Source organism: Solanum stenotomum, chromosome 2 (assembly GCF_019186545.1).
Source record: "Solanum stenotomum isolate F172 chromosome 2, ASM1918654v1, whole genome shotgun sequence".
NCBI classification, from domain to species: domain Eukaryota; kingdom Viridiplantae; phylum Streptophyta; class Magnoliopsida; order Solanales; family Solanaceae; genus Solanum; species Solanum stenotomum.
Genome location: NC_064283.1, coordinates 24,048,476 through 24,065,595, shown reverse-complemented (window position 1 = coordinate 24,065,595; position 17,120 = coordinate 24,048,476).

Genomic DNA, 17,120 nt, shown 5'->3' with positions numbered 1-17,120 from the left:
CCTTTTTCAACATTTACTCAATCTTTGATAACAAAAATTTCGTTAACAATAGCATCCCTAATTGCTTATGTGTTCATTGAAGCCCTTTCATTCTCAAACTCTGACATATAATTTTTAACTTCTTTCCATTTTATATCTTACAAAACTATCAAAAATTATGGGTTCAACACATGTTTCACTATACTTTTAACACCCAAAGTGCCACTCTGAGTTATTGAAATTTAGGGCATAAAATTTGATGGAGTGGATTCAAATGCTGATACAGGTGCCAGTTGACCTATTTCCTCGATTCGATTCACCAGATTCAAACTCTTTGTAGATTTGAGTCCGGATAAAGAGAGACTCAAATATGTTAATGGATCAGGGAATACTGGTGAAACTAATGAAAGAGTCAAAATTTCACCTAATGAGGCACTAGGCGGATAAAGACTCAATTGAGGTAACCTAGATAAACATAAATTGCTCATATTAGATCTACATGGACTCACACATATTGATGGTTCAGGCAATACTGCTAAAGCTAATGAAAAAGGCAAAATTTCTATTGGGGTAATAGGCGGATAAAGACTCAACTGAGAGCACCTAGATAAACCCAAATTGCTTAAATCGGATCCTTGTGGACTCAGAGATATTAATGGATTGAGCATTAGTGGTGAAAATACTGAAAGAGGCATAATTCGACCCGATTGGGCTATGTGAGGAGACAGACCCAACTGAGGGAACCTAGTGTAACACCCCGACTTTTCCAAAACGTCTAAATTAACTCGTAACTTCGTGGAAAGACAAAGAGGGTGAGTAATAAATTAAAAAGGATGCGGTATGTCATATTTTAATTGTTCAAGGGTTTTATCTCAAGTTTTGAAGTTAAGTAACTGGCAAAATAAAAGTTGGGGAAAGTTATCGTAAGTTCCTTTTAAAAGATTTCTTTGAAATTTGGGTCAAATATATTGGATGTTTTCTCCCAATATATAAAGAGTTAGAAGGCCTATTACCCATTAAATCGAAGGCCTATGAGTCTAATTTGCAACGCACAAAACCCCTTATCAAACGGACATCCGAGTAAAAAGTTATGAGGGTTTTACTAGGGACTGCTAGGGCAGAATCCAGGTCAGATCCTGGTCGGGTAAAGAAATATGGTATGTCGGCTATTTAACGGTTTTAGCCATGGAAACAGTTCATTTCACTTCCAAAACCAAAAACAAAATCTTAGGAGAGGGTTCCTATGGAGTCCTAGCATGATGAAGGTTAGTTTTGACGATTTCTACCATTAAACATTGCCCCCGTGCCTAGAAACGTAATCCCTACACGTGGCAATCATTTTTCCCTTCTATTTGCGGCATTTGGAGCTGGTTTTTGAAGATATAAATTTGTAACTATTGGTGTTTCTTCAAGGTTTTAACTTGGTTAACTAAGGTAATCATCTCGGGACTATTTTATGATTATTTTTATGAATTTCTACGGACGTTTCGACAAGTTGGGGCAATATGACAAATCTGCCGATATAAGATTAATTATAAATTGTTTATAGGTGCGTACCAGCTGTGTATATATAGTGTTTGCGAAGCTTAGGACATAAGGAACAACTTTCGTGAAGGAACTATGATCTTTCGAGCGTTCATTGGAAAGGTATCTTAAGGTTATTCCCTTCGTTCGACATGTTTCCTTAGATGTAGTTAACGTTGGTGAAACTGTAGATGTAATTGTGAGTGGTTGACTAATTGGGTGGTTATATCCCCTCATTTTAAGGACTCACGATCTGTTAAGACGGACCCTAAGTTAAGAACGACTTGGAGATTATTCATATATATATTGTTTATAGCTAAATTGCTCGCCTTCAGCCTATTTAATTGTTTGTTGTCGCCCTTGGGGCTATTGTGGTTAGTTGTTGAGTTATGATCTGCCTATGGGGGCTATGATGTTGTCTAATAGGACTATATTATTGCTAAAAGGGCTATGTGTTGCCTATGGGGCTATTTTGATGCCAAAGAGGGCTATGTATTTCCTACAGGGCTATGTGATGTAAAAAAGGGCTACGTGCAGCCCACAGAGCTATGATGTTGCCTAAGAGGGCTATGTGCTGCCTACGGGGCTATATCATTGCAAAAAAGGGCTATGTGAGTTCTTACAAAGACAAGGGGATACCGATAAGGTTATGTAGATTGATATGGCACCTTCTGGGCTTATGGGGGCCTAAGTAGGTGGTATGTTGTTTGTTCCTACCGGGCTTATGGGGGCTTGGTTAGGTTGATGTTTGATTATTATTGTATTTTATTAGATTCAGTAGTGGGTTGGCATGTTTATCTAAATTTGATTTCCTCATCTGATTGTTTTCAGTATATTATGATGCGTGCTTATTTAGTCTACAACATTTCATACTCTGTACACTATTTTGTACTGACACCCCATTACCTGGGGCACTGCATTCATACTTGCAGGTCCCGATAGACATCCAAGTAGACCTCCTCAGCAGCAGGATTGAATTCTATACGGTTGGCCAGCCCTTTCCTTCGGAGCTGCCACAGTGTGGAGGTTTGTTAGCTTTTGTTGTATATATTTTTATGGGTAGGTTGGGGCCCTGTCCCACCAATCTTTACTACTCTTAGTGGCTTGCAGACTAGTGTGTGGGGTGTACAGCTACGTTATGGCCATGCTGTCCTAGTTTGTTGGTTTGCTACTGCTTGTTAGTTGTTTGAGGTATTGTATTGATATATACCTTCTTTCAATTTCACTGTAGAGATCATGGTGGCCTCGATGGCCCAATCAGGACTTTTGTGCTAATTGGTTATTTCTTTATATGAACTCTTGGGAGTAGCTGTTTCTTTTATAGATTTGTTGACGGGGGTCTTGCCGGCCGAAGGCTTAATTTTAAGCCGAGATATACTTGGTTGTTTCTTGGTTACGTGTGGCTGCCATGCACTAGTAGCAAATGGTTAGGCAAGGTTGGCACGAGCCTATTTTCTGGCATTATAAGCCAGTTGCGCCCTTCGATTTTGGGGTGTGACAAACTTGGTATCAGAACAACGTCGTATCTTAGGGAGTCTGCAAGCCGTGTCTAGTAGAGTCTTGTTTATAAATGTGTTGTGCACCACATTCGATAAGCAAGAAGCTACCGGGCATGTTAGAATGACTATCTTTCTTTTGCTCACCTCGTGCTATAGAGCGGTGTCTTAAGGGTTGAGGTTTTTGACTTATAATTGATATTTGTATGCAGATAGAGATGACTGACACCACACAGACCACAACTAGCCAGGAACTAAATACAACTGCAGGCGAGGGTACTGGCAAGGTACCACAGATGGAGGCAGCCCATTGTGAGACCCAGGGGGAGACATCTTCTCAGCCCCCTATTGTTTCTCCACCGGTTCAGTAGCCTACAAGGGCTACAGGACCACCGGCTCCACCAGCAGTATCACCTCTAGTTCCTCCTATTCCATCTGATCATGATTTCAAGAGTGCAGTATATATGCTAGCACAATTAGTAGCCGCACAGTGCCAGCCAGTTGTGCCAGATGTTGCCGGACCTTCTGAAGGGCCCGAAAGTTCGAGAGTTCGTGAATTTCTTGCCTTGAATCCTCCACGGTTTACTGGGACAAATCGTAGAGAAGACCCTCAGCACTTTGTTGATCAGCTTCATAGGATCTTCATAGTCATGCATGCCTCAGCGACTGAGTCAGTTGAGTTAGCAGCATTTTGATTGCGTGATGTTGCAGTATTGTGGTATGAAAGTTGGGAGAGATCTAGGGGAGAAGATATATCTTTACCCACTTGGGATAGCTTTACAGAAGTTTTCATAGATCACTATTTGCCTCGAGAGATTAGGGATGGCCGGGTGGACCAGTTTCAGAACCTCCGACAAGGCAGCATGAGTGTCCGAGAGTACGGGCTGAGATTTGATTCATTGGCTAGATATGCACCAGCATTTGTTAATACGATGCATGACAGGGTGCGTAGATTTGTGGGAGGGCTTGACTCAGACTATATCGACGCTTGTTCTACTACTGCACTAAATGATAATATAGATATCTCGTGAATTCAGGCCTTTGCACAAGGCATAGAGGATCGCCGACATCTACAGTATATGACTGAGAGGGTCGATAGAGAGAGAGACAGAAGAGGGATAGGCCCGCTGGTTCATATGGAGATATTCAGGGTGGTCCCAGACCTCGATATTCTAGTAGGCCACCTAGACCTCCACCACAGCAGTTCCAGGGGAGTAGATTTGATCGTCAGGGACAGTCAGGCCCAGGTGAGGGTTCACGAGCATCAGGCTCTCAACAGCAGAGAGGTTCAGGCCAGGCTAGGACAGCACCGCCGCGTTGCACAACTTGTGGTAGGATGCATTTCGGGAGGTGCAAACAGGGCTCCACGGGTTGTTATTCTTGTGGACAGGAGGGGCATGGGTGGAGAAACTGCCCGACCATAGGTCAGGGTGGTATAGGTCAGTCGACCAGGTCAGTAGTAGGTTCCTCTTCATCAGCACAGTCTATAAGGCGTGGGCCCCAAACTTCAGCAGGTAGAGGTAGAGGCAGAGGCAGAGAGGGAGCATCTAGTTCTGGTAGTGGCCAGAATCGTACATATTCACTAGTCAGTCGACAGGACTCAGAGTCATCACCTGATGATGTGACAGGTACATTGATTGTTTGCTCCCATTGTGTTTATGCTTTGATAGATCCTAGATCTACTCTGTCTTATATTACTCCATATATTGCGGGGAAGTTATGTATAGTAGTAGAGTCATTAGATCGACCCTTTATCATATCTACACCAGTTGGTGAGTCTATTGTTGCCAGGAGAATCTATCGAGGTTGCACGGTAGAAATTATCGACCGTCAGACCTCTATAGATCTTGTAGAGTTAGAGATGGTCGATTTCGACGTCATTCTGGGCATAGACTGGTTATCGTGTTATTATGCTAATGTTGAGTGCCGAACAAAGATTGTTAGATTCCACTTTCCAGGGGAGGCAGTTCGGGAATGGAAAGGCGATACAGCAACGCCGAAAGGTAGGTTTATTTCCTATCTTAAGGCGAGGAGGATGATTACTAAGGGTTGTATTTATCATCTTGTTCGCATTCATAATATAGATGCAGAACCACCGACTCTTCAGTCTATTCCGGTAGTTAGTGAGTTTCTAGATGTATTTCCAGATGAGCTTACTGGTATCCCTCCAGAACGATAAATTGATTTTGCTATCGATATGCTACCAGGTACACAACTCATATCTATCCCTCATTATAGAATGGCTCCTGCTGAGCTAAAGGAGTTAAAGGATCAGCTAAAAGACTTGCTGGATAAAGGCTTTATTAGGCCTAGTGCTTCACCATGGGGTGCACCAGTGTTGTTCGTAAGGAAGAAAGATGGCTCACTAAGAATGTGTATCGATTACCGACAGCTGAATAAGGCAACTATAAAGAATAAGTATTCTCTTCCGAGGATAGATGACTTGTTTGATCAGTTACAAGGTGCTAAGTGTTTCTCAAAGATTGATTTAAGATCAGGGTACCACCAGATACGAGTTCGAGAGAAAGACATTCCAAAGACAGCTTTTAAAACTAGATATGGACACTTTGAGTTCTTGGTAATGTCTTTTGGATTAACTAATGCCCCAGCAGTGTTCATGGACCTGATGAATAGTATATTTAGGCCATAGCTAGACTTGTTTGTGATTGTATTTATTGATGATATTTTGGTGTATTCACGTTCAAAAGATGAGCATGCAAATCATCTGCGAGCAGTCCTTCAGGTTCTTCGAGACCGAGAACTTTATGCAAAGTTTTCTAAGTGTGACTTCTGGTTGGACTCTGTAGCTTTCTTAGGCCATATTGTATCAGATGTAGGCATTGCAGTTGATATACAAAAGATTGATACCGTAAAGACTTGGCCCAGACCTATGACTCCGATTGAGGTTCATAGTTTCTTAGGGTTAGCTCGTACTACAGAAGGTTTGTAGAGGGGTTTTCTTCAATTTCAGCCCCATTAACGAAGCTGACTCAAAAAGCAGCTAAGTTCTGGTGGACTGAGGCTTGCGAGCATAGTTTCCAAGAACTAAAGGACAGGTTGACATCAGCACCAGTTCTTGCATTACCAGACGGTTCAGAAGGCTATGTGGTGTATTGTGATGCTTCTGGTGTTGGGTTGGGATGTGTCCTAATGCAACATGGTAAGGTTATCGCATATGCTTCAAGGCAATTGAGGAAGAATGAGAAGAACTATCCAACCCACGATTTAGAGTTGGCTGCAGTTGTGCATGCATTAAAGATCTGGAGACACTATTTGTATGGCGTTCATATTGACATCTTCACAGATCATAGAAGCCTTCAATATATATTTAGACAGAAGGAGTTAAATCTGTGACAGCGTCGATGGCTTGAGTTACTGAAAGACTACGACGTGAATATTTTATATCATCCAAGAAAGGCGAAAGTGGTAGCCGATGCCCTCAGTCGAAGATCTATGGGTAGTTTATCCCATTTATGTGTTGAGAAGCGGAAGCTAGCACGAGAGCTTGATCGGTTAGCTAGTTTGGGAGTTAGATTATTAGAGGCAGACGATAGTGGGGTCACAATTCAGGATACAACCGTATCATCTCTAGTTGTAGAAGTAAAATCACGACAACAAGAGGATCCTAGCTTAGAGCAGCTTAGAGCTAAGGCTAAGGATCAGCAGTCTTTAGCATTTGATATAGCAAATGATAGAGTCCTCAGATATAGCGGTCGATTGTGTGTTCTGAATGTTGTAGGGCTTCGATATCGAATTATAGAAGAGGCACATCATTCCCGTTATTCTATTCACCCGGGTTCGACGAAGATGTATCATGATATTAAGGAGATCTATTGGTGGCAGGGGATGAAGAAGGACGTTGCTGAGTTTGTGGCGCAGTGTCCTAACTGCCAACAGGTGAAGGTTGAGCACCAAAAGCCCGCTGGGCTAGTTCAGGAGATAGTCATTCCTTTGTGGAAGTGGAAAGCAATTAATATGGATTTTATTACAGGGTTACCTCGATCGCTTCGCAAGTTTGACTCTATTTGGGTAATTGTTGATAGACTAACAAAATCAGCCCACTTCTTACCAGTCAGGGCTATTTTTTCTGCCAAAGACTATGCAGGGCTTTATATTAGAGAGATTGTTAGGCTACACGGTGTCCCAGTATCTATTATCTCCGATAGAGGAGCACAATTTACCGCCAACTTCTGGAAGTCCTTCCAGAAAGGATTAGGGACACAAGTTAATCTTAGTACCGCCTTTCACCCTCAAACAGATGGCCAGGCTGAGCGCACAATTTTGACCCTCAAAGATATGTTACGGGCGTGCGCGCTAGACTTCAAGGGAAGTTGGGATGACCACTTGCCTCTTATTGAGTTCGCATACAATAATAGTTATCATTCCAGTATCGGGATGGCACCTTATGAGGCTTTGTATGGGAGAAAATATAGATCCCCCATTGGATGGTTCGAGGTAGGTGAGTCAGGGTTGATCGAACCTAACTTAGTCCAGCAGACAGTAGAGAAAGTTAAGCTCATTCGGGAGAGGTTGCCAACAGCTCAAAGCCGACAGAAGTCATACTCAGATGTGCGACGAAGGGACTTACAGTTTTGTGTCGATGACTGGGTATTCTTAAAAGTCTCGCCTATGAAAGGTGTTATGAGATTTGGCAAAAAAGGAAAACTTAGTCCAAGATTCATTGGGCCATACCGGATCCTTCGGAGGGTAGGACAAGTGGCTTATGAGTTAGAATTGCCTTCGGGGCTAGAATCTGTTCATCCAATTTTCCATGTATCGATGCTACGGAAGTGCGTAGGAGACCCTTATCGGGTTATCCCAGTTGAGGATGTTCAGATCACAAAGGATTTGTCCTACGAGGAAACTCCAGTTGCCATATTAGATCGACAGGTTCGTAAATTGAGGACCAAGGAGGTGGCTTCGGTTAAAGTATTGTGGAGAAACAAGAATAGAGAAGAGGTGACCTGGGAAGCTAAGGATGGCATGAAGTCCAAATATCCTCAATTTTTTCATACCCAGGGTGATAACATATCAATTTATATTAGTGAAGTAAGGTTAGATACCTATCAATTTTTTTATATATATTATTGCTTATTATTATGGTTGTTGTCGTTGTATTTTGCTCGCACTGTTATTGCGGAGCTATAGTGCTTAGCTATTTATGTCATAATGTGAGACGCCTAGGTTAAAATTTCTAGGTTTCAGGTTATGGATAGTCACATTCACAAATGATACTTTGCCTATACTTTGGCAACTCCTAGAGACACGATTGTGGGACTCAGATTTTTCATTCGAGGACGAATGTTTCTAAGGGGGGAAGGATGTAACACCCCGACTTTTCCAAAACGTCTAAATTAACTCGTACCTTCGTGGAAAGACAAAGAGGGTGAGTAATAAATTAAAAAGGATGTGTTATGTCATATTTTAAGTGTTCAAGGATTTTATCTCAAGTTTTGAAGTTAAGTAAGTGGCAAAATAAAAGTTGGCGAAAGTTATCGTAAGTTCCTTTTAAAAGATTTCTTTGAAATTTAGGTCAAATATATTGGATGTTTTCTCCCAATATATAAAGAGTTAGAAGGCCTATTACCCATTAAATCGAAGGCCTACGAGTCTAGTTTGCAACGCACAAAACCCCTTATCAAACGGACATCCGAGTAAAAAGTTATGAGGGTTTTACTAGGGACTGCCAGGGCAGAATCCGGGTCGGATCCGGGTCGGGTAAAGAAGTATGGTATGTCGGCTATTTAACTGTTTTAGCCATGGAAACAGTTCATTTCAGTTACAAAACCAAAAAAAAAAGCTTAGGAGAGGGTTCCTATGGAGTCCTAGCATGATGAAGGTTAGTTTTGACGATTTCTACCATTAAACATTGCCCCCATGCCTAGAAACGTACCTACACGTGGCAATCATTTTTCCCTTCTATTTGCTGCATTTGGAGCTGGTTTTTGAAGATATAAATATGTAACTATTGGTGTTTCTTCAAGGTTTTAACTTGATTAACTAAGGTAATCATCTCGGGACTCTTTTATGATTGTTTTTATGAATTTCTACGGACATTTAGACAAGTTGGGGCAATATGGCAAATCTGCCGATATAAGATTAATTATAAATTGTTTATAGGTGTGTACTAGCTGTGTATATATAGTGTTTGCGAAGCTTAGGACATAAGGAACAACTTTCGTGAAGGAACTACGGTCTTTCGAGCGTTCATTGGAAAGGTATCTTAAGGTTATTCCTTCGTTCGACATGTTTCCTTAGATGTAGTTAACGTTAGTGAAACTGTAGATGTAATTGTGAGTGGTTGGCTGATTGGGTGGTTATAACCCCTCATTTTAAGGACTCACGATCTATTAAGAAAGAGCCTAANTTTCCTTAGATGTAGTTTAACGTTGGTGAAACTGTAGATGTAATTGTGAGTGGTTGGCTGATTGGGTGGTTATAACCCCTCATTTTAAGGACTCACGATCTATTAAGAAAGAGCCTAAGTTAAGAACGACTTGGAGATTATTCATATATATATTGTTTATAGCTAAATTGCTCGCATTCAGCCTATTTAATTATTCGTTGTCGCCCTTGGGGCTATTGTGGTTAGTTGTTGAGCTATGATTTGCCTATGGGGGCTATGATGTTGTCTAATAGGACTATGTTATTGCCAAAAAGGGCTATGTGTTGCCTACGGGGCTATTTTGACGCCAAAGAGGGCTATGTATTGCCTACAGGGCTATGTGATGCAAAAAAGGGCTACGTGCAGCCCACAGAGCTATGATGTTGCCTAAGAGGGCTATGTGCTGCCTACGGGGCTATATCGTTGCCAAAAAGGGCTATGTGACTTCTTACAAAGACAAGGGGATACCGATAAGGTTATGTAGATTGATATGGCACCTTCCGGGCTTATGGGGGCCTAAGTAGGTGGTATGTTGTTTGTTCCTACCGGGCTTATGGGGGCTTGGTTAGGTTGATGTTTGATCATTATTGTATTTTATTAGATTCAGTAGTGGGTTGGCATGCTTATCTAAATTTGATTTCCTCACCTGATTGTTTTCGGTATATTATGATGCGTGCTCATTTAGTCTACAACATTTCATACCATGTACACTATTTTGTACTGACACCCCATTACCTGGGGGCACTGCATTCATGTATGCAGGTCCCGATAGACATCCAAGTAGACCTCCTCAGCAGCAGGATTGAATTCTATACGGTTTGCCAGCCCTTTTTTTCGGAGCTGCCACAGTGTGGAGGTTTGTTAGCTTTTGTTGTATATATTTTTATGGGTAGGCTGGGGCCCTGTCCCACCAATCTTTACTACTCTTAGTGGCTTGCAGACTTGTGTGTGGGGTGTACAGCTATGTTATGGCCATGCTGTCCTAGTTTGTTGGTTTGCTACTGCTTGTTAGTTGTTTGAGGTATTGTATTGATATATACCTTCTTTCAATTTCACTGTAGAGATCATGGTGGCCTCGATGGCCCAATCAGGACTTTTGTGCTAGTTGGTTATTTCTTTATATGAACTCTTGGGAGTAGCTGTTTCTTTTATAGGTTTGTTGACAGGGGTCTTGCCGGCCGAGGACTTAATTTTAAGCCGAGATATACTTGGTTGTTTTCTTGGTTACGTGTGGCTTCCATGCGCTAGTAGCAAATGGTTAGGCAGGGTCGGCTCAAGCCTATTTTCTGGCATTAGGAGCCAGTTGCGCCCTTCGAGTTTGGGGTGTGACACCTAGAAAAACCCAAATTGATTAGATCGGATCTATATGGACAACCTGAATTTTCAACCCCCGGGTTACTGAACGATTTCTTCAAAGGCGGTTGAGGATTTTTGAATGTCAAATTTGCAGACATTGAATGGCACTTCCGTTTAAGGATTGAAGTCTAATGATTTTTATCGCATTATCGGTTCAACCTGGTAACAAATGGGCTATAATAGCCCATCAGTTACCAAATTAGGTATGGCCTTTGATAATAGTATCATCTTCTTCTAGAGGAAAGGTCGATGATCCACTTAAGGATTAAGTTGATTACACCACTGAAACCTACACGATTTTCCAGATCAACTAAAAATTAATTGGCCAATAAGAGACCAATTATCTGCTCAATGTTCCTCTTCTATTAACTTCTACAATAGCTCGTCCTTCTCATGATTTCATCGGCACTTGATCAAACTCGTTTTCTTCATTGTTTCCATTGAATAAAATCAATCGAGTATATGAGATATTAGAAATAGGAGAATGGGGTCTTGCGTTTACATGATAAAGACCTGTAGGGAGAGAGAGATGTATATAGTGGGGGTGGGGATAGAAGGGATAAGAGTGATCAAGTTAATAGGCAGTTATTAATTATAGTGTATCATATTGCTAAATCTCATGAATTAATTAGTGTTTTTCTTTAAGCAGTGTTTGGTGGTTTGGCTTAGAGGGGATAGGATCATAGTAATATTGAAGTTTGACTAGCAATTATTTTAGGAAAAATACATAATAACATTCAAACTAACCATTGAAAATATTTTAAGTGTATTCACATCAAACTAATGAATATAAGATATTTACTTTGATGTGTTCTTTTATTATGTACTTATAATTGAATAACTATATTTTAAACTTAATATATCATTTCATATGACAAATGATATATGTGAAAATTTCAAATCATCAACTAAGAAAATTGTATAACTTTGAGAAAGGAAGAGAAATATATTGTTAAGGAAGAGGATACATGATAAACTTTTGACTAGTTGGCCGGCTGGAGAACATAAAGTATGTTGGAAGTTGGAAGTTATTATATGTCACAATCCGATTACTCAGGTCATGATGACACCTACTACACCCTACCAGTAGGTAACTCTAACCCTTAGCCCGGATACATAAGCAACAAACTATCAAGTGGAAGTCAACAACAAGAAGCATAAAGCTTATAACAAAGCAAAGAAAAGGTAGTCAATAGAAATGCAACACAAAGAACCATCCCAAGACCTAGCATCAGTAAGTAATCGGGCATCTAATCAAAATAAGAGTACAAGACTTTTATAAATACAAAGTAAGTACAAACTATCTCTGAATACAAGATAAACACTAAGCCTAGCAAAAAATAAACAGAAACCGGCGACTCCGAATATGGCAAGAGCTCACCCTAATCTACAGACTCCAAGCTGCTTGGTACGAATCCAAATCAACGACGATAACTTAAACTATGATTGTAGGGACAGAAGTGTAGTATAAGTACCAAAAATGATTATCAGTAGGCAACCAATCGACTGTGTTCAAAAGATAGCACAAGCATAATCAACAAGTAATAAAGAATACATAGCACATGTAACTAAACATGAGATAATAAGGTAGAAAACAATAAGTAACAAAAACATGATAAAGGGAAAACAAGTCGAGTCAAGAACGTATCTGGAACGCAAGCCAATAACTTATTCACAAGGAACTAAGATACCAAGTCAACTACCCAGGGTAAGGAGGACCCGCGACCAGTTCTAAGGTAAAAGTAGATCAGCTAACAAGAAAACAATAAGAGAGAACAAAATATAGTCAAACAATATCCTATCTGGACCCCCATAATCTCGAAAGGTACAAACAACAAACATAGCTCAACCGGCCCCCATAAATTGGAGGGTGGAATCAACAAAAAAGTATATTGGTGATAAGCAATGCATATGAATGCAGGGTGAGCAGTATGACCATCATTGATTATATGAAACCTCTTACCACAAGTACCCAATTATGGAGTCGCCAAGCCAGTAATATTTTTATGGTATTAATACTTCTAAAATTTATAATCCTAAAAATACAGTAGTATTTATATGACTGTAAAAGTTTGTTATTGAAAAATTACTTTTAAAACCTATTATTTATATGACTTGTAAAAGTTTGTTATTAAAAAGTTAATTTTAAAATCCATTCTTCTTCTTTTTTGGAACGAACTATGGAGAAAATCACACCAAAGAAATTAGGACACAGGGAATATATAGAGTAACAAGTTATTTTTGGAGAAACTGTAGTATAATTTATGGACCTGTTTGGTCATAGATATTATCAAAAATATTTGAGAAAAAACTTGACAAATATTGTTTGGCCGTATACTTTGTCATTATTTGACAAATAGTTTTGACAAGCAATCCAAATTCTCAAATACTAAAAAGGAAAAATCACATACTTAATGTATTTAAGACATTACATTACAATACATAAATATACTTCTTTTATTTACAAAACATAGTTTTAAGTTACCAAACATAACAATTTAGGTAAGAGAAAATGGTCAACTGAGCCCTAACCTATTACCGGATTTTCAACTACACACTTATACTTTACGGGGGTTCTATTAACCCCCTAAACTATTTAAAATTAAAATTATTATCTCCTTAAAAAGTCACAACCACATTTATGTGGATCAGTGAAATCCACGCGTTTGACACGTGTAATTTTTCATTTATTTTTTTCTTACCTTTTTGACTGATAATCCTTTCCTTTTTTTCTTTCCGTTCACTTCCTTCTTTTCCTTTAAATCCCTAACACATCAATGCCATTTTTTCTTCCCTTTTTAAATTCTTTTTTGTCATATCTAAAATTATTACTAAATTTATGGTTATGGAATAGGTGCATAAATGATAAGATTTATTGTCAATTTAATTGACCTAAAAAAAATTGTCCGTTAAAATCTTTTCCGATGAGGATATTTTGAGAACTTTTTTTTTTTAGAGATTTCCATCATTATTAAGTTATTTGAATGGATTTTGCTAACTGAAGAAGCTTGTTACAATAGCTTCAAGATGGTATTTCAATGGTGTTTTAATGGATAATAGTATTTTGAAAATGGGTGTAAAATAATTTATGTAATAGTTTTTGATTGTGTGAAGAGTGAGAAGGAGAAACCTATCTATGATTTGTGATGGTGTTGATAGATATTGTAATGGTGGTGATTTTCAGATCGTGATGGTGAAATTTGATGACTACCATGAATGCTCTACTAAGTTGCTAAGAAGAAGAAAAGAAATTAGAGATGAGATAGTTGTCTTGGATGAAATCTATCCAAGCTTTTTGTGTTATTCTCATGGCAGATCTATGATGATGGGAGTTATATAGCTGGCAATTTCATAGGAATTTCAAGTTTGGCGTGATTGAAGTTGGCTTCAAACTATGTACCTCGATTTTCCGACATCAATGCGGCGTTGCTCAAGTGTTGTACCGTCGCTTGGAGCTCCGAGGAAGAAAGGAGCTTAGTTTTTTAATTTTTCTCGGTAGCTTTTTCTTTTTTTCTTCTTTTGATTTAGTTTGTTTTGATTTTCAATTACTTTGGATGTTTTTATTTGACTTCCTTTAAAAAAAAAATAAAGGAAAAAATAAAAACAAAAAGATTATTAAAAATAAAGTTTTAATATTTATTTTTGATCTTGACTCTCTCAAAGAGAGTGAAATACACTCACTTTGCCACGTAAGCATTTAGGGAGGTAATAATTTCAATTTTAAAGAGTTCAGGGGTTAATAGGACCCCCCTTAAAGTATAAGTGTATAGTTGGAAATTAGGTAATAGGTTGGGGGCTCATTTGGCCATTTTCTCTTTAGGTAATCATGATTTTGTCTTAAAAATATAGAAATTTGGGCTGATTTTTAGGGAGTGTGATTAATGGACTAATTTTTGGTATTTGTTCCACTCATTCATTCATATATTTTTTCAAAGATAAAAAAAAATTGAATCTTTGTCTCTTATTGTTCCTCTCTCTTCGATCATCTCTCTTCACAATTTTTTCAAATATTTTATTTGGCCTCTCTCTTTAGAACTATTTTCACCATTTATTTGGCATCTCTCTTCACAATTCTTTTCATCATTGTTAATCCAACGTCGAAGATGAAGAAGATTGAAAGAGCTATTCAATATCGCTATTATAATGTGCAATAATTTTTTAATTGAGAAAACACTATTAACTTCATATTTGAATCTCGAGTTGAAAGTTTAGAGTTTCAATCGAATAGATTTTAGGAAATTATGGATTGATTGAAGTGTGATTTTTTCATTTCATTCTCCACTAAGTTGCATGTAAAATATTGAGATGTTTGTATGATTTGCGTATAAATTTTGTATATGTGAGCAATGAAAGCTTTACTTAATACTAACAAGTATATTCAATGTGTAAGAAGGCTGATTTATTTTCACTATGTATTATATGAAATGGATATATAATATGGTAGATAAATTAGTTTACTTAATATGTATAGAAAATGGTGTACATTCAAGTATATAGTTGGTGTTCATTATCTGTTCTACCATAAGGATGACTTACATCAATAATTGTTCAATTGTACATCACAAACTATTCTTTGCACCAATGTTATTCATGAATATACCAATATCTTATATAAAAAGTATCACTTTGTATATCAATCTTTATGAAATTATCAATTTGTATGTATAGAAAATGATGTACATTGTGGTATATAGTTGTTGTACATCATCTATTCCACCATAAGGATGACTTACATCAACAATTGTTCAATTGTATATCACAAACTATTCTTAGCACCAATATTATTAATGAATACATATCACAATCCAAAAACCTCAGGTAATGATGGAACCTACTAAATCCAACCAGTAGGTATGTCAATTCTTAGCCTGAAACAGAAGCAATGGGACTAGGGAGCGGAAGTACCAACAAGGATAAGATACAAGGTAATTAAAATAGATTACTACAAAGAATAACATAAACTAGTGTGAATATATATATACATACATGCACACACACTATGTACAAGCACAAAAGATCCATCCCAAAACTTGGTGGGCGTCGGAACAAAACTAATATAAAGACCAAATACAAGACTAGACATATACATATATACAAACTGTCTCGGAAAATAAAAGACTAGTCAAAATATATGATGAGTCAACTCTAAACGCAACTAAGCTCACCCTTAGGGTGTGTTGGTATGAAAATGTTTTCCAATTTTCTCATGTTTGATTGGCTTAAATATGTTGAAAAATGTTTTCCAAATCAACTTATTTTCCTCAAATTTAAGAAAAATGTCTTCCCTTAAAAAAATAAGGAAAACATTTTCCAAAACACCCCTCAGACCCCATCGCCCCAACCAAACCAAAAAATTAAAATTTTAAAATTGTGTTTTTGAAAAATACTTTAAATTTTAAAATTTTAGTTTGTTTTCTAAAAATATTTCAAATTTTAAAATTTTCATTTTTTACTTCACCTCTACCCCTCCGACCAACACTCCAAAATTATTTTTAAAGAAAAACTTTTTTTGAAAATATATTAAATTATAAAATTTCATTTTTTTGACCCCTCACTCCACCCCCACCCCACAAAAAAAAACAGTGGTTTTGAAAAATATATTAAATTTTAAAATTGTCATTTTTTTACCCCACCCTTACTCCGACCCCGCTACCACCCCGACCCCACAAAAAAACTAAATGTTTATATTTGAAAAATATTTCAAATTATAAAATTTTAATTCTCCCCCTCCCCAAAAAAAAATTAAAAGTGGTTTTGAAAAAGCTTTTTGGTTGGGGTCAGGATCAGGTGTCGGGGGTTAGGTACTGGGTTGAATGTCCCTTGGATTTCTAATCGGTTTTCGAGGTCGTGTCTAGGTTTGAGTTCTAGGATTGGGTCTAAGTTCAAATGTTGTGTCTTGAGTCGGAAGTTGGGGCCAAGTCCTAGGTCAGATCTCAGGGTTGGTTTTCCAATCGGTCATCGGGGTCAGGTCCTGAATTGATTATCGGGATTGATTTCCAAGTCAGAACTATTTTCTTAAAAGACATTTTCTACTCTCTAGCAAAAAAATAAAAGATATTTTTTGGAAAATATTTTTTCTTTCACCTACCCAACACTAAAAAATAATTTTTCAGAAAATATTTTCTGCTCATTAAACTAAACATGAGAAAATAAGTTAGAAATCAACTTGTTTTTTAAGAAAATATTTTCTAGGTAAACATTTTTCCTTCATACCAAACACTCCCTTAATCTCCAAATATCAGTTGCACCCGCACAAGAGTCAATACGGTCGACTAGAACTTGGATCTGCATTAGGTAAAAGAGATGCAAAGTGCAACATGAGTATCAAAACAACAGGTATCTAGTAGGCATCATAAGCGACCAAACTCAAAATTGCAAAA